Source organism: Erinaceus europaeus, chromosome 10 (genome assembly GCF_950295315.1).
Source record: "Erinaceus europaeus chromosome 10, mEriEur2.1, whole genome shotgun sequence".
Taxonomy (NCBI): domain Eukaryota; kingdom Metazoa; phylum Chordata; class Mammalia; order Eulipotyphla; family Erinaceidae; genus Erinaceus; species Erinaceus europaeus.
The window spans coordinates 49,070,412-49,095,178 of record NC_080171.1 but is presented as its reverse complement, the minus strand read 5'-3'; the positions used below and the strand labels follow the sequence as shown (position 1 = coordinate 49,095,178).

Genomic DNA, 24,767 nt, shown 5'->3' with positions numbered 1-24,767 from the left:
CTCTGTTTTTCTTTGGCGTACTTGGAAACTTTTTTGCTTAGTCTACCACCATTTCTCCTACATTCACTAACAATTAAAGAGAAAAAGTATTAAAATTAGACAATGCATTAAATCCCACTAATTTGAACTTTTGTTTGTGTGTGTGTGTGTGTTAAGGACTGCATGCAATTGTGCTTCTATTGGCCCCAGTTCGACTTCTTTTCTATTTTTTTTTCCAGGTCTAGAGAGTGAAGGCCACAAAAAGAGGGAAAGACAGCATAGGCCCAGAGCTTCCCTTTGGTGCCATTGCGCTTCCACTGAGAATCAGGCCCCTCCAATGTACTGTAAGATCAGCACCCTACCAGGTGAACTATTTCTCAGGCCCTGATTTGACCTACTAGATGGTCATGTTCAGAAAAGCAGCCAATGGATTTACCTGCAAGGAACTGAGAGCTGAATAAAGATGCTTCTTGTGTAGCGGTAGTAATGTAAGCCCAAGACCCCTTATGCTTTCACAAATAAGTGTAGATTTACCAACCAGGGAAATGAAAATGTTACACAGATTTCCTCAAGGCTATGATTATTTCTTTCCTCTTGGTCCTTTATAATGAAAGTGAAGTTAGGATGGAAGGAAACATCATACCAGCATATCTTTTCCTGTGTACCTTCAGTACATCTTAATGCTGTTTAATATTTTCACCTGCACTTTCAAATTTGTGCAGCAGAAGGAATAGGAGAAGGAAGGCTAAAGGGAAAACTTCCTCCCAAGCTCATCTCTCTCTAGCAACCTACCACCTTTTCCATCTTCCCTTCTCAGTTACATTTCTTGAAATCAATCCTGACTTCCTTCCTCAACATTGTTCTGAATGGTGTCTTGCTAGGGACAATCTCAGTTCAATCAATGTGTTTCTATTTTTATATTGCTTATCTTCTAAAATTTGTAATTGTTAAAACACTCTCTTATTGGAATATTCCCACACTCACATCCCTGTAATCACATTCTAGGTTTTACTCTTTACTCTTAGGAGCAAGGTGGAAGGGAACTGAAGCTTATACAATTTGGAACTTTACGTTAACCCAATTAACAAATAATGTGATGATAATATTATTGATTGTCTTTTTGAACCCTAAAACAGCAGGAACCTCACATCTTCACTATAGAGCCCCTACTTCCCCCAGTCCTGGAACCCTTGGATAGGGCCCACTTTCCCGTATGCATCTCCCAATCCAAACCAAATAACATTGCATCTGCCGATCACAACCTAACCAAAGCAATGATTGCTACCTCAACATGCTTCACCTCAGAATGTATCCAGAGACTTCACGTGTGGAATGACAACCCTTCAGCTTCATTACTCGGGTGAGACCTTTCCTTTAATAGTACACTCTAATTTCATCTCAGGTAGTTCACTTTCCAACAAAGTCCCAAAACCTAGATATACACCAGTTTCTGTGAGAGAGAGAGCGTATGTGCACACGTATCCATAAACTACTGCAAAATATATACCTGAAAGCAGGACTACACTAGAGTTTGCAGTGAGTACCTCCCTAACACTTCCTCTCCACTATTCCAAGCTTGGGATCCATGATTGCTCAACAAATTGTTTGGCTTCATATGTTAACTCTCTTTTCAATCACCAGGTTCCAGATGCCACCAGGATGCTGGCTAGGCTTCCCTGGATTGAAGACCCCACCAATGTGTCCTGGAGCTCAGCTTCCCCAGAGACACACCCTACTAGGGAAAGAGAGAGGCAGACTGGGTGTATGGACCGACCAGTCAACGCCCATGTTCAGAGGGGAAGCAATTACAGAAGCCAGACCTTCTACCTTCTGCAACCCTCAACGACCCTGGGTCCATGCTCCCAGAGGGATAGAGAATGGGAAAGCTACCATGGGAGGGGGTGGGTTATGGGGATTGGGTGTTGGGAATTGTGTGGAGTTGTACCCCTCCTACCTTATGCTTTTGTTCACTAATCCTTTCTTAAATAAAAAATTTAAAAAAAAAAAAATTTGGAACTTTACTTGAACAAAACACTAAGACAGATATACTTCTTTTACAAATTTTATGAAAAATAAATGACCTTGTAAACACACTGGCAGAGCTCTTCCCTAATGAAATAAATAAATAAATAAATAATAAATTAATAAAGGACCCAGGAGCTTTGTTAGATTCTAGATAGAGCTTCCTCTGTTGTTAGGCAACCCTGCAATCTGGCATTTAACCATTTCTCTCTAACTTTGCATTCTGGAATTCCTCAAGATTAAGTTATAGTTCTATGGACCCTTTTTTTTTTAAATTTTACTCCTAAGTAAGTTCATTTTTGTCACTATCATTATCTACTGGCCAAGGATTCCTGTTTTATTTTCAATCCTAACTTGTCCACATTTTCTATTTATTTGAATATTTATTAGACTTTCCTACTTGCATGTCTCAAACCTAGATTATTCCAAATGAAATTATGATATTCTGCTCTAGCCATTTTACCTTTTAGAGTTCAATGTCTCTATGAATTATACCACCGTGGATGGTGTTACTTCATGATTCCTACAAATTAAGATAAACATTCATTCCATTATGATACATTCTCACTGCACCCTGGTTTTTCTTCATAATATTCACCTACTTTGTAATTATGAATTTAGATTTTTCATAAATTATGTAATGACTCCCCAGTACTCGTTAGACCAAGTTCTTCTGGAGGACTGAGATAAACTCACCATTTTATCCCCAGAGCCTATCTAAATGTTTCACATCTAGTTAGTTTTCAAATGACATATACCCACAAGAATGAAAATTTTATGTGTGTAACTTCTGCAGTCTTACCATTGAGTAATCTCATGCTATCTAATTCCATTTAGAGAGGTTTCTCTTATCGCTTAGAAATTCCAAAGGGTTCCTCCTCTTTGAATAGCAAAACATTTCCATTTGTCATTTCTCAAGTCTAGTAATTTCAAATGCAAAGGGAATACACTTAAAAGCATCATAAGAAAAACATTTTCTTAACTAGCTACTAGTGAATGCATTCTGAAAGTCTTAAAAGATAAAATGACATTTGTTTTATTGAGTCAGAAGGTAGGAGTAAATAACACTGAAATTGAAGCAAGTTTAATAAATTTTGTTCCCTGATTTATTTCAATTATGTAAATTAGATTAAAACAAAGGCTCCTATCATAGTTAAAAATAACATCATTGTTCTGTTCTCATTTAACAAAATGAATCCAACATGTCTATTTTATCTATCTGTTCATCTAATGATTTAATAGTGATTTACAAGATTATTAGATATTAGATATTATTAGATATAATCCCTTAGCACTTCCATCACATCTAGCCCCTTTTAAACAGTAGAATATCAGAGGACCGAAAAGCATAAAATTATTCAATGTTTGGGCATTATCCCACCCAAGAACTTTTCTGAAGTTAACTCATACAGTTACTATATATTTCTCTTTTTGAATTTTTTATTAGAGATTTAATAATGATTGACAAGATTGTGAGATAAGAGGGGTACAATTCTACACAGTTTCCACCACCAGAGTTCCATATCCCATCCCCTCCACTGGAAGCTTCCCTATTCTTTTTCTATCTGGTAGTATGGACCAAAGATCTTTCTGGGGTGCAGAAGGTGCAAGGTCTGGCTTTTGTAATTGCTTCTCCACTGGACATGGCAGGTCAATCCATACCCCTAACATGTTTCTGTCTTTCCCTAGTGGGGCAGAGCTCTGGGGAGATGAGGTTCCAGGACTCATTGGTGAGGTTGTCTGCCCAGGGAAGTCAAGTTGACATCACAGTAGCATCTGCAACTTGGTGGCTAAAAAACATTAAGATATAAAGCAGAACAAACTAATGAATAATTAGGAACCTATAGGTCAGAACAGGGCAGATTAAATATGGGGCCTTCAAGTTAAAAGAAGTTAGGAAATTTATTTTAGGTATAATTTTCTCTTTATCTTTTCCTAATTCAGAAAACCCTATTTTTTATGAATTAACATGTTTTATTTTTTTATTAATAGAAAAGCTTATAGTGGGTTAAAACTCAGCCCATATTTGTAGATGGATAATTCTATTTCAAGTCAAGATCAGAATGTGAAGGTGAAGAAATTAGGAATCTTGTTTGCATTCTAGCTATCTCACCAGTGAAGCATTTTCCACAGCAGTTTGTTATTTTTAAATTTGAGTAATGTTTAGACCATTTGTGAAGAAAGAAGACTAGAACTGGGGGGGGGGGGTGGTGGTAGGACTTCCAGAATTATTTGAAATTGTTTTCCAGTTGGATTCAACAAGTACAAGTGTAAATTAAATGTACAATATTACTTTATATTTGTATCTTAGTAAAAGATCCATGCAGTCTACTCAGAAACCTTAATATTTGCTGAAGAATTAAAAAAAAAACAAAAACAAAAACCTGTGGTTCAGGAGGTGGCACAGTGGATAAACCATCGGACTCTCAAGCATGAGTTCCTGAGTTCAATCCCCAGCAGCACATGTACCAGAGTGATGCCTGGTTCTTTCTCTCTTTCCTTCTACCTTTCTCATTAATAGATAATAAAATCTTTAAAAAAGAAAAAAAAACTTGGAAATACTATTTTTGAGAGGCCCAGTGGTAGTGCACGTTGTTAAGTACTTGTTACATACAGTCTGTAAGGAGCTGAGTTCTAGGTTCCCACCTGCAGGGAGAAAGCTTTGCAAATGATAAAGCATTGCTGCAGGTGCCTCTTTCTCTTTCTCTCTCTCTTTCTACCTTTCCCCTTATTTCTCGATTTCTGTCTCTATCAAATAAATAAATAAAATAAATTCCATTTTTAATCTACTAAGATGTATGATTCATTACCTCTAAGCATAGAGTCTTGTTTTGTTTTCCTAACAATATGTAAGCTAAGTGTGGATGAGTGGCAATTCCTCACTAGTAGGTGTTACTGCAGGATTCTGGGGTTAGCACTCTGCAAGAACCAAATCCTTTCCCAAGAACTAAGTGACTTTGGGAGAATTCTGATTGTAGCAGCATGAACTGTCTCTGTACCTTTAACTAGCTGTGACTCTGTTAATGCCTTAAGTGCACACTAGATGGTATATTTGTGTCTCCCTCTGCCTAGAAGTTATCTAACATATAACAAATATGCAGTTCTAATTGGATAAATGTTCTGGAACGATTTTTATATTCTATTTACTGAGTGATTGACTAGGATTTCAGTAAGCTTTAAGGGTCTCCAGTAAAAGAAAGTAATTTGGATTTTTTAAAAAATCAATTCAATGTTTAAAAAGACCATTTTATATAACCTTTTTTTCTTAATAGAAGAAAGACAAGATTTAAAAAAAAAAGATCAAAGAAAAGTAAATCAGGATGATAAATTCATGTGAATATCAAGGAGAAAGCTATTAGGAGGAGAGAAGCACTAAAGAGAATCCTGGGAATGAAAAGAATGTTAAAAATTCTGTCTCTTTTTAGGACATGTAGAGTAATCTGTCTCTTTTCATATCACAAAGTGTTTATAGAAGAAAAGATGTACTGAAACCTACATTTTGTGTGGTTGGATTTTATATTTCTAAGGGAGAAGGAAAGGGCACTGGGAGTTCATGACCTTCTGACCTTAAATTCATTTACTTTTGTATTCTTAGAATTAAGGCACAGTGAAAAAAATCCTAAAAGAATGCATTGCTATCAGGTAACTGTGTGGGAGGAACACAACTAACTGTGTGGGAGGAACACAACTAACCACTATCTCTGATTCAAGTTTATGTAAACTAGAATGACATTTTGAATTTCTCTTCTAAAAAATGTTTCTTTTGCATCATGCATAAGATGAAGGTATAAATGAGTTGTCCCAAACAAAAGTGAAATAAAGCAGGCAATAATAATAATGAAAAAAAGTTGTTGAAGTTACGTAGTATACATTTTAAGTAATACTCTTCTTTGCAATGGAAATCAATAAGAAAAAGAAGTTGAGTTTTTAAAAATCACTAGGCAATCACTGTACACACATTAACAAAATCCACTCCATCTCTTGTATTTCCACTAATATAAAGTAAATTTCATAGAGATTTTCTTTAGTGATTACATTAGTTTGGGTTGGGATTTCTATTAATTTGCAACTGAAAACATTAAAATCAATGAAATAGACCTAGTTTTCTTAGGGTCATTGCAAAAGTCCCATACTTATGACTTGGCATAGTTCTATCCCTACTAATCTAAACTTTCTTTCAGCCTCAAATTGTGTTTATTTAAATCAATGCCTGAGTAATCTTGTGATTTTTGGTTCTGTTCTTATCAACAATAAGACAATGAAGAGAGTCATTGACAACTTTGCACACAAGGACAGACTTACTGACTCATCTATTTCACATTTGAGGGAGCAACATCACATACAGGGTCCCGTTACTCCTGGAAAAATAACTTCTCTGAGAAGCTTGGTGATAATTCCCTGAGTACAGGTCACATTTTGCCATGTGTGAGGACCACAGGCCAAGTATCCAGTCACCAAATAGGAGTACCCAAGAAAGGGAAACTTCATAAGTTGTGGAGTAGTGTTGTGGTGTAACTCATTCTTTCCCTCTCTTCTTTCTCTCTCATCACTGTTTCTCACAATGATAACCCTGGTAGTAAAAATAAAATAAAATAAAACAAAACACTGTAAAGAAAAGAAAAAAATAGTCTTTGTGTTGAGATAGCATAATGGTAATGCTAAGAGAGTCTCATGCCTGAGGCTCCAAAGTCCCAGATTCAATCTCTATAACACCATAGAACAAAGTTGATAGTGCTCTGAAGAAAAAAATATGTTGTTTTAAGTCATTTGATGTATTTATAGTGAGGATATTTCTAATTACTTGAGAAATATATGTCTGCCATATATTTCTGTCAGGAGCTCTGCATTGCATATATCTACATGAGAGTGTAGGTGGTAGAGTTACCAGTTGTTCCAATCCTTTTGTTTTATATATTGCATTTTATTTCCACTCTATCCTGTCTGGTATTTCAATGTTCATAGCTGCTCTTAAGTTTTAGCAGATAAATTAAATCCTTCCTCAAAGATAGCAAAAACCCAAAACCTGAAGGTAGCGTTTCTCCAAATCTGTATAGAGTCAGGTTTTTTTATTTTTTTGTTGTTGTTAGAGTTTCCCAAGTACCACTGATTAATGTACTTAAATTTGTTTCATGAATCTCTAAGAAAGCACTGAAAATGTGGGCTGGCAAAATAGCTCATTTGGATGTATACTGCTTTGTCATATGTGCAACCCAGGAACAACTCTGGTCTCTACCACACTGAAGGAAGTTTCAGTAATGTGGTTTCTCCCTGCCTCCATGCTCGCCTCTTTATTACACCTCTATTTGAAAAATCAGTCCAGGAGGTGGCACATACCCTCCCCTGCACCCTTCAAAAAGTATGTCACCCTTCAAAAAGCAATGTTCTATTGCTATAAAGATTATGAAGGACACTTTCAATTTCTTTGTGGACTAGACAACAAACCATATTTTGGATGAATATTTTTCCAAGGCATCATTATCCCAACTGTGGTTCATAAACCAGAACTATTTGTATCACTTAGGAACTTGTTTAAAAATGCAAAATCTCACATGTTACCCCAGACTTGAGGAATCAGTCTTCAGTTTAACCAGATCTCTAGGTGATTTATATGCTCATTACCACTCTTAGGCAGTTTTCACTCTCTCTTTTGCATTTTGCCTTTCTGAAACATACTGTGTAATGTGTCTCTAAGCAGAAAGCTTTTTCTTCAGACATTTAATAACTTCTTCCCATTCTGGTCATTGATCAGATATTACTAACTTCTGTAATTCTCTAAAGTAGCAATTTCTTCCTGTTGCACTAACTTGTACTTTTTTTTTTTTTAATCACTAATAATATTGCTGCTCCCCTTCCTGGCCTCCATCCTCGGATATAAGGCTGTCTGGATCAGAGGACATATTATCTGTCTCATTTCTGATCCTTTACTAGCACAACTGATAGGTAAATAGGTGATAAGCATTAACTAAACTAGAGTTTAGCCTAAATTCTAGTTTTGTTTATCTTATCACTTTTGCTAATGCTACATTATTGCTGCTTTGATGTTTCTGTTTATTGCTTTGTCTGTGTGTCTTTCTGAATTTATATGAGAAATACCAAAACTTACAGAATAAAAGAAATAAGAGGAATGCTGGCTTCTGTAACTTGAGAGATCCATGGTAGTTGTAGTGAACAGGCATAGTTCAGTAAGTACACTGGCCCATTTTCTTTGTCATTTTCTCAGTCAATCTCCTTGCATCAACTTCATGTCAGGCTGCTAATTGGAAAACCACAATTCCAGCTCTCATATTCACAGGAAATAGTGTCTCACATTTACAGGAAATGACTACTATTGTTGTGGCTCTTTTTAAAAAAGCACTGAAGTCGGGAAATAATTCACCCAGTAGAAGTGAACCATACCATGGGTGAAGCCCTAGGTTTGAACTCCTGCACTGCATTGGAGCATTGGGGACAACACTGGAGTGAAGTTACATGGATGGTAGAGATGTGCTAGGATATATTTCCCTCTCTAAATTAAAAAAAAAAAGTTAAAAAGTTGATTCTGTGAGGCCATTTAATATTACATCTTGAGATTCTGAGTTGACTGCCCAGTGCTACCTTAAAAAAAAAAATCTGTCTCCTACACCTTCTATAGCATTGCTTGGATTGAATTGGCTCACAGTCACTTTATAAAACATATTCACACATAATGAAAGTGATATAAATGCAAAGTATAAAATGTATGTATCTTTATACATTTTAATCACTTTTGATAGTTATATACATCCAAATAAACAGCAACCAAACCAAGATGTTGAATATTTCTGTGAGCTCAGAAAATTGCCTGTGTCCTTTCTGGTATATCAGAGGAGCCTTTCTGGGACATACAATAGTAGGAGGCAAAAGGAACAAACAGGATTACTGGCCCTGAATTTATTTACAATGGCCACTTCATTTATCATTTACACTGATTTTTATTTTGAATGTTGTAATAGGATATGATTTATCTTAACTATTAAAATTTAATGTGCTGTCAAAAATGGGGTATGAAAAATTTTTATCTAAAAATTAAAAAATATATAATTGATTTTTTTTTTGGTAAGACAGTGACCAAGGTACCACTCTGCCGTTTGTGATATTCAGTTTATTTTTGCTGTTCCTGTGTTTATTCCATAAGAACTGAACCCAGGCCCTTCACTCTACCTCTTAATAATCTCCTCAGCTCAAATAAAGTTTAAAATAATTCAATCTTATGTGCACTTTAAAGTATCTACTCTTCTCCTCCATGATAGTTGAGTATGTTTAATTTAATCTCTCCATTTTACTCTCTACTATTTCTGACTCATTCGTGTTAAAAGGTTAGAAACTGGAAATGAGATTGGGTGGGGGAAGGGGGCGGCAAAACTATCTTCTCACTTGGTTGGATGTTGAAAATTGTCTTCTGTGGCAGATATCCAAAGGCTAAATTCTCTTAGGTAGTGAGTTAGCAAGTTATCTGGATACCCCATTTGCTGTGACTTTTTGGACCTCTGCCCATTATGGAGATGCTGTATTGACCTCATAATAACTGTTCTTCAACTCCTGCTTTCCTGGGAAAAGCTTCACTTAGGCTTTCCTGCTAGGGCATACTTATCCAGGCAGCATTTATTTGCAGGATGTTTTTTACCAAAATGGCTATAGTCTAAGTCAACTACTTAATTGTTTATATGACACCTTAGAGAAGCTCAATAATTCAGTCCCACACAAATCTGCATATTGGTCTTGAATCTGCCATCACAATTTTATTTGGTCTCATTAATCTCTGCTTCCGTGGACTTCAGAAGACCTAAATCAAGTTTTCCTAAAGACATTGGGGATAGCATAATGGTTATGCAAAAAGCTTTCATTCCTGAGGATCTAATGTTCCAGATTCAATCCCCAACACCATAAACCAGAGCTGAGTAACATTCTGGTATATATATATATATATATAAATAATAAAATTAATAAAAAATAAAATAAATAAATAATAAAAATAAATAAATAATAAAAATAATAAAAAATTAATAAAAATAAATAATAAAATAAAATAAAATAAAAATAAATAATAAAATAAATAATAAAAATTTTTTAATAACCAAGATATAAAACAAAAGGATTGGAACAACTGGTATCTCTACCACCTACACTCATGTAGATGTATGCAATAGAGAGCTCCTGGTGAAAGAGCTTAAAAAGAGATTGAGAGACATTGAAAACAACAACAGAGACATATGGGATGATCTCAAAAGAAGTAACATTCGTATAATTGGCCTGCCAGAGGAAGAAAGAGAGGAAGCAGAAGGAAACATTCTAGAGGAAATTATAGAAGAAAACTTCCCATACCTGAATAACAGAAAGGACATCAAGATTCAAGAGGCCCAGAGAGTACCAAATAGAATCAACTCAGACCTGAAGACACCAAGACACATAATAGTCACAATGAGAAGAAGTAAGGATAAAGAAAGGATCCTAAAGGCTGCAAGAGAGAAACAAAAAGTCACATACAAGGGAAAACCCATAAGATTATCTGCAGACTTCTCCACTCAGACTCTAAAAGCCAGAAGGGAGTGGCAAGATATCTATCGAGCCCTGAATGAAAAAGGGTTTCAACCAAGGATAATATATCCTGCTAGACTTTCATTCAAACTAGATGGAGGGATCAAAACCTTCTTAGACAAACAACAGTTAAAGGAGGCAACTATCACCAAGCCGGCCCTGAAAGAGGTTCTAAAAGACCTCTTATAAACAAGAACATCACTATAATACTTGCAATGTATCAGAGCAAACATTTTTTTTGAACAATGGCACTACAATACATTAAATCCATAACATCAATAAATGTCAATGGCTTAAACTCACCCATCAAAAGGCACAGGGTGGGGGGATGGATCAGAAAACATAACCCAACCATATGCTGCTTGCAAGAATCCCATCTGTCACAACAAGATAAACACAGACTTAAAGTGAAAGGATGAAAAACTATCATACAGGCTAACGGACCACAAAAAAGGGCAGGAACAGCCATTCTCATCTCAGACACGATAGATTTTAAGTTAAATAAAGTAATAAAAGATAAGCAAGGACATTACATAATGATTACAGGATCAGTCAGCCAAGAAGACTTAACAATTGTTAACATCTATGCACCCAACGAGGGACCATATAAATACATTAAGCACCTACTGAAAGAATTTCAAAAATACATCAATAGTATACAATAATAGTGGGAGACTTCAATACCCCACTCTCACACTTAGACAGATCAACAAAGCAGAGAACCAATAAAGATACAAGAGAATTGAATGAAGAAATCGACAGACTAGACCTCTTGGACATTTTCAGGCTCCTCCACCCCCAAAAACTGGAATACACCTTCTTTACAACTCCACATAACACGTACTCAAGGATAGACCACATGATAGGCCACAAAGACAGCATCAATAAATTCAAGAGCATTGAAATCATCCCAAGTATCTTCTCAGACCACCGTGGAGTAAAACTAACATTTAACAACAAACAGAAAATTATTAAAGTCACAGAATTTGGAAACTAAACAACATGCTCCTTAAGAATCACTGTGTCAGAGACTCACTCAAGCAGGAAATTCAAATGTTCCTGGAAACAAATTAAAATGAAGAGACAACCTATCAATATATTTGGGACACAGCTAAAGCAGTACTGAGAGGGAAACTTATAGCCATACAATCACATATTAAACACCAAGAAGAAGCTCAAATGAACGACCTTACTGCACACTTCAAGGACTTAGAGAAAGAGGAACAAAGGAACCCTAAAGCAACCAGAAGGACAGAAATCACTAAAGTTAGAGCAGAAATAAATAACATCGAAAATAAAAGAACCATACAAAAGATAAATGAAGCCAAATGTTGGTTCTTTGAAAGATTAAACAAAATTGACAAACCCCTAGCCAGACTCACCAAACAAAAAAGAGAGAAGACTCAAATTAATAGAATTGGGGATGCATTGGATCGACCTTCTCGTGGTGCATCCCGTGAGTATCCATTTATTGGGGAAACTGACGATCCTTCCTAGCCGACTGAATCAACATGGATCCCAGTCACTTTCAAAGCCAGCAACAAGCAGATATCAGACTCAAACTGACGCTGTTGACTGGCTACAGAAGAAGGGCAAACGCTAGAAGAAGAAGAAGAATAGAATTGTAAACGATGGAGGAGATATCACAACTGACACCACAGAAATCCAGAGAATCCTGCGAAACTTCTATAAAGAACTATACACCACCAAGCTAGAGAATCTGGAAGAAATGGAACAATTCCTAGAAGCATATGCTCTTCCAAAACTGAACCAAGAAGAACTACAAAATCTAAATGCACCAATCGCAGACAAAGAAATTGAAACCGTTATTAAGAATCTCCCCAACAACAAAAGTCCTGGACCAGATGGCTTCACAAACGATTCTACAAAACATTCAGGAAACAGTTAATACCCATACTTCTTAAGCTATTCCATAAGATTGAAGAAACAGGAATACTCCCTTCCACCTTCTATGAAGCCTACATCACCCTGATACCAAAAGCTGATAGGGACAGAAAAAAAAGGAAAACTACAGACCAATATCTCTGATGAACATAGATGCCAAAATATTAAACAAGATCTTGGCCAACCGGATACAGCAACATATCAAAAAATTGTTCATCACGACCAAGTGGGATTCATCCCAGGAATGCAAGGTTGGTTCAACATCCGTAAGTCAATCAATGTCATTCACCACATCAATAAAAGCAAAGCCAAAAACGACATGAATATCTCAATAGATGCAGAGAAAGACTTTGACAAAATCCAACACCCGTTCATGCTCACAACTCTACAAAAAATGGTAATAGATGGGAAATTCCTCAAGAAAGTGGAGTCTATATATATCAAACCTACAGCCAACATCATACTCAACAGACAGAAGCTGAAAGCATTCCCCCTCAGATTGGGGACTAGACAGGGCTGTCCACTATCACCATTACTCTTCAACATAGTATTGGAAGTTCTTGCCATAGCAATCAGGCAAGAGAAAGAAATCAAAGGAATACAGACTGGAAGGGAAGAAGTCAAGCTCTCACTATTTGCAGATGATATGATAGTATACATAGAAAGACCTAAAGAATCTAGCAGAAAATTACTGGAAGTTATTAGGCAATATAGCAAGGTATCAGGCTACAAATTCAATGTACAAAAATCAGTGACATTTCTTTATGCAAACACTAAATCTGAAGAAGAAGACATCCAGAAATCACTCCCATTTACTGTTTCAGCAAAATCAATCAAATACCTAGGAATAAAGTTGACCTAAGAAGTGAAAGACTTGTATGCTGAAAACTATGAGTCGCTACTCAAGGAAATAGAAACTGATACCAAGAAATGGAAAGATATCCCATGCTCATGGATTGGAAGGATAAATATCATCAAAATGAATATTCTCCCCAGAGCCATATACAAATTTAATGCAATACCCATCAAAGTTCCACCAAGCTTCTTTAAGAGAATAGAACAAACACTACAGTCATTTATCTGGAACACAAAAACACCTAGAATTGCCAAAACCATCTTGAGGAAAAGAAACAGAAATGGAGGCATCACACTCCCAGACCTTAAAATATATTATAAAGCCATCATCATCAAAACAGTATGGTACTGGAACAAAAATAGGCACACAGACCAGTGGAACATAATTGAAAGCCCAGAAATAAATCCCAACACCTATGAGCACCTAATCTTTGATAAGGGGGCCCAAAGGATTAAATGGAAAAAGGAGGCTCTCTTCAATAAATGGTGCTGGGAAAACTGGGTTGTAACATGCAGAAGAATGAAATTGAACCACTTTATCTCACCAGAAACAAAAATCAACTCCAAATGGATCACAGACCTAGATGTCAGACCAGAAAACAATCAAATACTTAGAGGAAAACATTGGTAAAACACTTTCCCACCTACACCTCAAGGACATCTTTGATGAATCAAACCCAATTGCAAGGAAGACTAAAGCAGAAACAAACCAATGGGACTACATCAAATTGAAAAGCTTCTGCACATCCAAAGAAACTATTAAACAAACAGAGAGACCCCTCACAGAATGGGAGAAGATCTTCACATGCCATACATCAGACAAGAAACTAATCACCAAAATATATAAAGAGCTCAGCAAACTTAGCACCAATAAAGCAAATGACCCCATCCAAAAATGGGCAGAGGATATGAACAAAACATTCACCTCAGAGGAGATCCAAAAGGCTAACAAACATATGAAAAACTGCTCTAGGTCACTGATTGTCAGAGAAATGCAAATTAAGACAACACTAAGATACCACCTCACTCCTGTAAGAATGGCATACATCAAAAAGGACAGCAGCAACAAATGCTGGAGAGGCTGTGGTGACAGAGGAACCCTTTTACATTGGTGGTGGGAATGTAAATTGGTACAGCCTCTGTGGAGAGCATTCTGGAAAACTCTCAGAAGGCTAGACATGGACCTTCCATATGATCCAGTAATAACTCTCCTGGGGTTATACCCCAAGGACTCCATAACACCCAACCAAAACGAGGTGTGTACTCTTATGTTCATAGCAGCACAATTCATAATAGCTAAAACCTGGAAGCAACCCAGGTGCCCAACAACAGATGAGTGGCTGAGAAAGCTGTGGTATATATACACAATGGAATACTATGCAGCTATCAAGAACAATGAACCCACCTTCTCTGACCCATCTTGGACAGAGCTAGAAGGAATTATGTTAAGTGAACTAAGTCAGAAAGATAAAGATGAATAAGGGATGATCCCACTCATCAACAGAAGTTGAGTAAGAAGATCTGAAAGGGAAACTAAAAGCAGGACCTGATCAAATTGTAAGTAGGGCACCAATGCAAAAACCCTGTGGTGAGGGGTAGACATGCAGCTTCCTGGACCAGTGGGGGTTGGAGTGGGTGGGAAGGATGGGTCACAATCTTTTGGTGGTGGGAATGGTGTTTATGTACACTCCTAGCAAAATGTAGACATATAAATCAGTAGTTAATTAATATGAGATGGGGAAAGTCAGTTTTATGTCTCAAAGTTTCTCAAAACACAAACTGAATCTTTTTAATATATAGGCTGTGTATTTGATATGCAGACTCTCTCAGAAGCCTAGACCAAGTAGATTAGAAGCATCCAAAAGCACAGCTATATACAAGATACTGGATACTGTACAGGAAACCATAACAAAAGAACTTTTCAAAGTTAACCCAGTTACCAAATAATGTGATGATAACATTAACTATCGATTGTCTTTTTGAACCCTAAGACAGCAGGAACCTCACATCTCCACTATAGAGCCCCTACTTCTCCCAGTCCTGGAACCCTTGGATAGGGCCCACTTTCCCATATGCCTCTCCCAATCCATATCAAATAATATTGCATCCGCCGATCACAACCTAACCAACGCAACGATTGCCACCTCAACATGCTTCACCTCAGACTGTGTCCAGAGACTTCACGTGTGGAATGACAACCCTTCAGCTTCATTACTCGGGTGAGACCTTTCCTTTTATAGAACACTCTAATTTCATCTCAGGTGGTTCACTTTCTAACAAAGTCCGAAAACCTAGATATACACCAGTTTCTGTGAGAGAGAGCATATGTTCACACGTATCCATAAACTACTGCAAAATATATACCTGAAAGCAGAAGTACACTAGAGTTTGCAGTGAGTACCTCCCTAACACTTCCTCTCCACTATTCCAAGCTTTGGGTCCATGATTGCTCAACAATTTGTTTGGCTTTGTATGTTAACTCTCTTTTCAATCACCAGGTTCCCGATGCCACCAGGATGCTGGCCAGGCTTCCCTGGATTGAAGACTCCACCAATGTGTCCTGGAGCTCAGCTTCCCCAGAGACACACTCTACTAGGGAAAGAGAGAGTCAGACTGGGTGTATGGACTGACCAGTCAACGCCCATGTTCAGCGGGGAAGCAATTACAGAAGCCATACCTTCTACCTTCTGCAACCCTCAATGACCCTGGGTCCAAGCTCCCAGAGGGATAGAGAATGGGAAGGCTATCAGGGGAGGGGGTGGGTTATGGAGATTGGGTGGTGGGAATTGTGTGGAGTTGTACCCCTCCTACCTTATGGTTTTGTTCATTAATCCTTTCTTAAATTTAAAAAAAAAATAAGGCAGATCTGTAGGAAAAAAATGGGCAAATATATATAAATAATAGTCAATGCAAATCTGTGGCCTTGGGAAAACCTACTGCAGTTTTCAATGGAGGGAATGGGGACACTGAATTCTGGTTAGTTCTGGGCCTGCTATCCTGTTCCATTGGTCCATGTGTCCATTTTTGTTCCAATACCACACTGTTTTAACAACTGTTGCTTTGTCATATAAACTAAAGTTAGGAATTCTTATGCCTCCATTTTCTTCTTTTTCTTCAAGAGTTCTAGCTATTGATGATCATAGTTTGCTTATAGTTCTACATGAATTTTTTGATAAATTGTTCAATTACCTTGAAATATGTCATTGATATTTTAATAGGGATTGCATTGAATTCATAGATTGCATTTGGCAGGACTTTCATTTTAATGATATTTATTCTTCTGAACAGGAGATGTTCTTCCATTTCTCTGTGTCATCCTCTATTTCTTTTAACAATATTTTATAATTTTAATTGAAAAGGTCTTTCACGGTCTTTGTTAGATTTATTCCTAGGTATTTTATCTTCTTGGATTCAATTGTAAATGGGCTTGCTTTCTTGAATTCCCTTTCCTTTGGTCCATCTTTTATATAACTAAATGCCACAGGGGACTGGACAGTGGCACACCTGCTTAAGTACATATATCACCATCTGCAAGGACCTGGGTTTGAGCCCCTGCTCCAAACCTGCAGGGGTAATGCTTCATGAACAGGTCTACAGTTGTTTATCTTTCTCTCTCTTTTTCTCCCCATCCTCTTTCTAAAATTTTTAACTTTATTTATTGGATAAGGACAGAGAGAAATTGAGAGAGGAGGTGGGAGGTAGTGAGGGAGACAGAGAGATATCTGCAGCCCTGCTTCACTACTTGTGAAGCTTTCCCTCTGCAGATGGGGACCAGGGGCTTGAACCTGTGTCCTTGTGCACTATAATGTCTGTGCTTAACTAGGTGCACCACCTCCTAGCCCACTATCCCCGTCCTCTTTCAAGTTCTCTCTGTGCAGTCAAAGAAAAGTAGAAAGAATTTAAAAAAGAGAGGAAATGATCACTAGGTGTGGTGGCTTCATATTACAGGAACTAAGCCCCATCAATAACACTGGTGGCAAAATAAATAAATAAGTAAGTAAATAAATAAAGGAATGTCACAGATTTATGAGTATTGCTTTTGTAACCTGCTACTTAATTGAATATATTGATGATTTCCATTTGACTATTTCTCTAGATTTTGAATTTTTTTATCCTTAATGCACATCATGACCTTTATGGAGTAGTTCAGTTATTGAAAAAAAATTGTTCAGGAGTCGGGCGGTAGCACAGCGGGTTAAGCACATGTGGCGCGAAGTCCAAGGACTGGCCTAAGGATCAGGGTTTGAGACCCTGGCTCCCCACCTGCAGGGGAGTCGCTTCATAGGCGATAAAGCAGGTCTGCAGGAGTCTTTCTCTCCCCCTCTCTAACCCTTCTCTCTCCATTTCTCTGTCCTATCTAACAATGACAACATCAATAAGAACAACAATAATAACTACAACAACGATAAAAAACAAGGGCAACAAAAGGGAAAATAAATATTAAAAAACTTAAAAAAAGGAAAAAAATTGTTCTAGTTTACCCAAAAAATATTTAATTTTTATGTTTAATATCAATTTAAGACTTGCTTTTATCTCATGTTGTAACTAGGCTAGATGCAAGGTATACAGTATGTAAAGATTGAGCTTAACAAGGGTAATGATTAGTATTTAGTACATTTAGTGTAAGGTATATATTTTAAAGTTAATTTGGCACCTGTCTAGTAACACAGAGTGTTATGTTGTGTGATGACTGTACATATTATTGTGCAGATTCACTGAATTACAATTAAGGAAACTTTATAAAAACATCTGGCAAGCTCGGAAAAAGGAGAAGCTTGACTGAGTAAAACTTTCTGTTTTTTTCTCAAATACCAGTGGAGTTTAGAATCCAGATAAGCCTAGGACTAGGTTACTAAATAACTTAGAAAGGAGAATTCTTTACCTTATTTTATGTAAAACAAATTTATACCCTTTATTTTATTTCATATTTATAAAGTAATTAACATCTTTGGATGCAGAAGGAATGGGAGATGAGGGAATAACTTCCTTTCACTCTTTAATAAATGACGAAGTAACTCTACAGAGATGAGCTCTGAAATCCTCACAGAAACAAAGATTCTATAACTCCTATTTTTAAGGCTTCACCTCCCAATGTATTAAGCAAATATTTATGGAAGACAGTAAATTAAGACTGTCTACTACAAGGCATATAAATATGTCTTCATTGGCATTTAAATTATTATATTATTATTTGCTATTATCATTTTAGAGAGAGGCAGAGAGGGAAAGAATTGGAGGGAAAGAAAGTAGGCAAAACACTGAAGCTTCCTGCAATGTGGTGGAAGCCAGGCTTGAGGCTAGGTCGTGCATATATCAAAACACACTATCCCTTTATTAGCAACGCTTGTTTGTTTTTACCACCAGGGTTATTGCTGGGGCTCAGTGCCTGCAAGATGAATCCACTACCCCCTGGTGGCCATTTTTTCCTTTTCTTTTCTTCTCTTTTTATTTTATTGATAGGACAGAGAGAAATTAAAAGGGAAGGAGGATATAGGGAGAGAGAAAGAGAGATACCTACAGCATTGTATCACCACTTGTGAAGATTTCTCCATGTAGGTGGGGACCATGGGCTTGAACCTTGGTCATTGCACATGGTAATATGTGCACTCTACATAGTATGCCTCTGCCCAGCCCTTATTAGCAATTTTTTTTTTCCCTCCAGGGTTATTGCTGGGCTCCATGCCTGCACCATGAATCCACCGCTCCTGGAGGCCCTTTTTTTTTTTTTTTCTCCCTTTTTGTTGCCCTTGTTGTTGTAGCCTCGCTGTGGTTATTATTATTGCACGTTGTTGATGCTGTTCGTTGTTGGATAGGACAGAGAGAAATGGAGAGAGGAGGGGAAGACAGAGAGGGGGAGAGAAAGCTAGACACCTGCATACCTGCCTCACCGCCTGTGAAGCGACTCCCCTGCAGGTGGGGAGCCGGGGGCTGGAACCGGGCTCCTTATGCCTGTCCCTGCGCTTTGTGCCACATGAACCCACTGCGCCACCGCCCGACCCCCTAGGAATGTTTTAAGAGTATTAGGGAGGTGTTGAATAGTTCTAAGATAGGAAAGAATAAGATCCAATACACAAGTCTCAAAGACAAAAAAGAAGATGGGAAAATCTTTTCAGGACCAGGCCTTCTTCTCTCCTCTTCTTTGAGTCAGGTTCAATATATCTTAAACCTGTAACCAGGGGCTAGAGAGATAGCATAAAGACTAGACTATGGGGGATAAAAAAAATTCATGCTTGAGGTGCCAAAGGTCTTAAATTCAATCCGAAGTACCAACATAAGCCAGAGCTGAGTAGTGCTCAGCTCTGGTAAAAGAGGAGAGAGAGAGAAGGAGAGAGGAAGAGAGGGAGAGGACAGAGAGAGAGAGAGAAAGGCCCACATTTAGAGGTCTGAAACACTTCTTGAGATTATATATGCCTAATTCATACCATAATGTGTGTCCATAGAATGATTCATTTACAACTCATTGTTGATTATTTAAGTAATGAACCAGGAAGTAATGCAGAGTAATAGCGGTGGTTGTTGAGGAGGCGTTCTTTTTTTTTTTTTCCCCAAAGCATGTTAATCCTTTAAAAATAATTCTGTAGTATTTCTCTGAGTATATACCCCATAGTTTCCTTATGTAATCGTATTTTTATGGATATATATTATATATATGATAAATCCATATTTTGGTTATTGTAAATAGAGCTATTATGAACAGAAAGGTGCATAATTAACATTTGATTTTGTATTTTCATAACCTTTGGATAAATGCCTAGGAGAAATACTGAAGAATCAGATATTTCCTTTTTTTTTTTTTTAAAGAAGAAGAATCTTCAGGACATTTTCCATAGGGCTGATCTAATTTACATCCCCACAGTGAAACTTTTTCTTAACATCCTTGTCAGTATTTGCTATTTCCAATATTTTCTATGTAGGTCATTCTTACCATAGAGAGGTGCTATAGTTTTGTGGCTTTAATCTGTATTGTTCTAATAATAAGTGGTACTGAACATTTTAGTATGTCTGATCAATCTGTATGTCTATCCAGAAATTCTTCCAACCTTTTTTTTTTGGTTCCTTATTTATTTGTTGTTGAGTCTAGTGAGTTTTAAATTTATATGTATATTTTAATGATAAACCTTTTGGTGGACTTATGGTATACAAATATCTTCTCTCTACTGCTTGACTGCCCTTTTTGATAGTTTTTTTAGGTGTACAGTTTTTTTAATTTGATGTAGTTCCATTTGTTTATTCTTACTTTTGTTTCCTATATCAATGGAGTTGAATCTTAAGATATATCTCTGATGTCAATTGTATGGGATGCATCGTCTATATGTGTCTCAATATCCAAGTTTTAAATCCATTTTCGCTCACTGTGGTATATGGTGCTAAGTGGTGATCTAGTTTTACTTTTTCATATACAACTATCCAGTTTTCTCAGCACCATTTGTTAACTTTCTTTTTCTTTTTTTTGTCCTTGAAAGAAGTTTTTACTTCTCTAATTAAAAAGAAAAGAACAACATCATCAACAACAATAAATCTTTTTAGTTTCCTGCTTTCCATTGTTAATAGGCTTGAAGAAATAAGATTGGGATGCTGAGATTTATATACAGCTATCCTACTACTCAACAAATTCGAATCCTATACCTTAAAGATGTCTCCCAATTTTGGTTTTTTGTCATGTGAATAGGCTGTTTGTTACCTTCTTGAGAGAGGTCATATTCTACAACCTAGATATTTACCTTGTGTTTTACCATATATTATTATAGATTTTCTGTTATTTTCCAGAAGAAAGGATATAGAGACCTACTCTGACTATCTTGGCCCTGGTTTTTTTTTATTGTTTATACATACATCTACAGAATCCAGGGTATCATACATGTGAAGTATGAGCTCTATCACTGAGCTACATCCCCATAATTTGGCATGTTACCATTTTAAAATGGTAAACTACATTTAGTAGGTCATATACTATATCAAATAGCATCTAAAAGGATCTTTTGTGTTTGCTTTATCAGCTGTATGTTTTACCAGAACTTTTGCTGTACTTACTATGACAAAACCTAAATAATTGCTGTATGATTTTTGTGCAATAGTAAAAGTATTATAATCTACTGTAATTACAGAGTCCAATTAGTAGTTGTTAAAAAAAACTCAACAAAAGAATAACATCATAATCCCCTGTTCTACATAAAAGACCATATTCCTCCCAAGATACTAATGCATAAAGTAGAATAATAATAATAGGTACTTGAAATGTGTACTCAGGGAAGAATATAGTCTTTTAAAATTACTTCTAAATAGAAGTAAATGCACTAGAATTGCCAAAACACATTTCATCACAACTAAAACTAATTTTCTATTATTGTAAATACAATTACAAAAATATAAAATGAATTCCAAATAGTAAACTTAAGATAAAGTGCACTAATCTTAAGTTCACATAATAGTTTTAATGGTGTTTCATAAGCTATTTCTCTAACACTATAGATTTTTATTTTCTTAGAATGCAGCCATCATTTACTACTTGTTTATCACTAAGATATATATATATATACATATATATATATAAAATCATTCTTAGTTTTGTATTTTTCATCACCTTACCATAATTACAATGCTATTGTTTAAAGTATAAGTAACTAGAGGATAAAACTTAAATAGAAAGCTAAGCAATGTTGGGGTCAGTGGTGATGCACCTGGTTGAGCGCACATCTTACAACACAAGGACCTGGGTTTAAGTCCCTAGTCCCCACCTGCAGGGGGAAAATTTTGTGAGTGGTGAAGCAGTGCTGCAGGTGTTTCTCTTTCTCTCTCCCTTTCTATCTCCCCTTCCCTCTAGGTTCCAGGCTGTCTCTATCTAATAAATAAATAAAGATAATAAAACAATTTTTAAAAAGAAAGCTAAGCAATATTCTTTGTTGAGTTAAAACATAATAGTTCTCATAAACTTTCTTAAAGAAGGTCCTTCTTTCAAATAAAATTTATACAGAGACATAAAGCTGATATTAAAAAAAGCAAAACTAGAAGAAGTGATGGAGGAAGGATCTGGAGACCTGCCAATGGATGTTCTAATTCCCATTTCTCTTAGTAAGTTATTTTCAGAAAGTCCATAATGTGCACTGGGAAATTATTGTGCATGTATCAATATAAGGGCTTATCCATTTTTCTAGATACTCAAATTTAATGGCATAAAGTTGTTCTCTTTTATGATTCTTTGTTGTCGTTAACGTTCAGAGGCTCCAGCAGACCACGCTAGCTTCACGCGGTAGACAGAGACAGACTCGAGGACACACGACTGGGCTGAGAAGCTGCAGTTTAATCTTTATTCACGAGCGGGCAAATCATCACACCATGTGCTTCCCCATCATTCTCCCTCCTCCGCTGCTGCTGGGACTTTGGATGTCCTTAGCATAGGGGGCGGGGAGAAAGCGGGGTGTGAAACTAGCAAGGGCCAAACCAATTCTCTCAGAGGTCGGGGGGAATATCAGTTGTTTTATCTTCCTCTTTCATTTTTGATTCAGTGCACTTTCCTTTCTTTTCCTTTCCTTTCTCCTTTTTTCCTCCACTAGGGTTTTCACTGGGATTTTGATACCTGTACAACTTGACCATTCCTGGTTGCCATTTTTCTAATAGAAGGTGAAAGACTGAGAGGAAACAGAAGAGAGAAATAGAGACACAGAGAAGAAACAATACTGTAGCCCTGCTTCACCACTCACCACTCATGAACCTTCCCTCCAGCAGCTGGGGACTGGGGTTTCAATCCTTGTATTCGTACATAGTAAGTAACGTGTATTCTACTAGGTGTACCACCACCTGGTCCCCATTAATGTGTTTTTTCTTTTTGTTTTACTAACCTCTCACTAAGGATTTGTTAATTTTGCTTTTTTAAAATCATCTTGTTTTCTGTTTTATCTCTCATTTTTATTGTTTTCCTTCTGCTGACTGTCTTCATTTGTCTTTTTTTGTTGTTGTTCTAGGTCTTTTAATTGTAATGTAAAATTGCTTGCTTGAGATCTTTCTTGATTCATGAAATATAAACCAGAATTACTATGAACTCCTTAATATTAATTTTGTAGTGTCCAATGGAGTCTGATAACTTGTGTCCTCATTTCATCTGTTTCCAGAAAATTTCTCGTTGATGCAATGTTTATTTAATGTGTTGTTTGTCCTCCATCTATTTGAACTTCCATTTTTTTGGTTGATTTTACTTTTTATTGTGATCAGAAAAGATGTTTAATAGATTTCAATCTTTCTGAATTTATTGACACTTATTTTATGTCCCAACATATCTTTGAGAATGTTCTAGAAGCTCTGTAAACAAATACTTCTTCAGCCTTTGGGGACTGAGTGCCCTGTTAATCACAAATAAAACCAACTGGTCAAACTCTTTGTTGAAGGCTATTGTTATTTTATTTTAATCCCCCTCTAGTTTATCTGTCTATTGGTGATAATAAGGTGTTAAAATCCTCTACTATTTCTGTATTGCTGTCAATGTCTCTCTTCAAGTATTGTCTGAAATTTTTTGTTATCAATTTAAGTGCAATTTTTTTGGTAAAAATTTAGGGATATAGTTTTATATGCATATATGGCCTATGTAAGTCACCATGCTCACCACTAAAGCACTGCGCTCCACCCCCACTTGAAAATTTTCTAATTATATATAGGAAAGAAAAGGATGTTGTTTTTCTTCAAATTATGCATATGGAGAAATTAGAAATTAGTGAGAGAATACTCTTAGAGAATTAGAAATTATTTATAATTAAATTAATTAGAGAATTAGAAATTAGTGAGAGAATACTCTTTTGTAGTCCATACTATGCTGAAACTTTTCTTGTAGACCTATCCAAGGACCCTCTCTTTAGATTCATGTAATTTCATTTGGTTTATGATTTTCTACTGGCAAAGTATGCTACAACTTTTTATAGTTACATTTTAAAAAATACAGCAAATGATTATGTAAATGTGATAAAAAGAATTATGTTGCATATAATGCAATTTGTTTCTAGTAAAAAGTGAGCATGGGGTAAAGGAGAGGGTGATTATATGCATTATAAGTGGCAGTCCTCCTGAAATGGTGGGTGGCAAACCACAATTCAGTTCTTATAGTAACAGATCATGGGAGCAGAGGACTCTGGATGGGGATGGGAGACAATACTCTCCCTTGTAAGCTCACAGCCTGCATGTACTCCCTTTTTTTTTTTTCTTTTTAAAATACCTCTTTTCTTATTTTTTCTTATTTTTTAATTTCTTTATTGGGGGATTAATGTTTTACATTCAACAGTAAATACAATAGTTAGTACATGCATAACATTTCTCAGTTTTTCACATAACAGTACACCACCCACTAGGTCCCATGCTATCCTTTTTGGACCTGTACTCTCCACCCGCACCCACCCCAGATTCTTTTATTTTGGTGCAATAAGCCAATTTCAGTTCAGGTTCTGCTTGTGTTTTCTCTTCTGATCTTGTTT

The 24,767-nt window shown here is 36.4% G+C and overlaps 1 long non-coding RNA gene across 1 annotated transcript; it reads left to right on the top strand.

Moving 5' to 3' along the window:
• The first annotated feature begins 218 nt into the window (after positions 1–218).
• Positions 219–23,685, top strand: LOC132540735 (uncharacterized). Its single transcript, XR_009551893.1, has 2 exons — positions 219–344; positions 22,866–23,685. It is a non-coding gene; the product is annotated as an uncharacterized LOC132540735 (long non-coding RNA).
• The last annotated feature ends 1,082 nt before the right edge of the window (positions 23,686–24,767 follow it).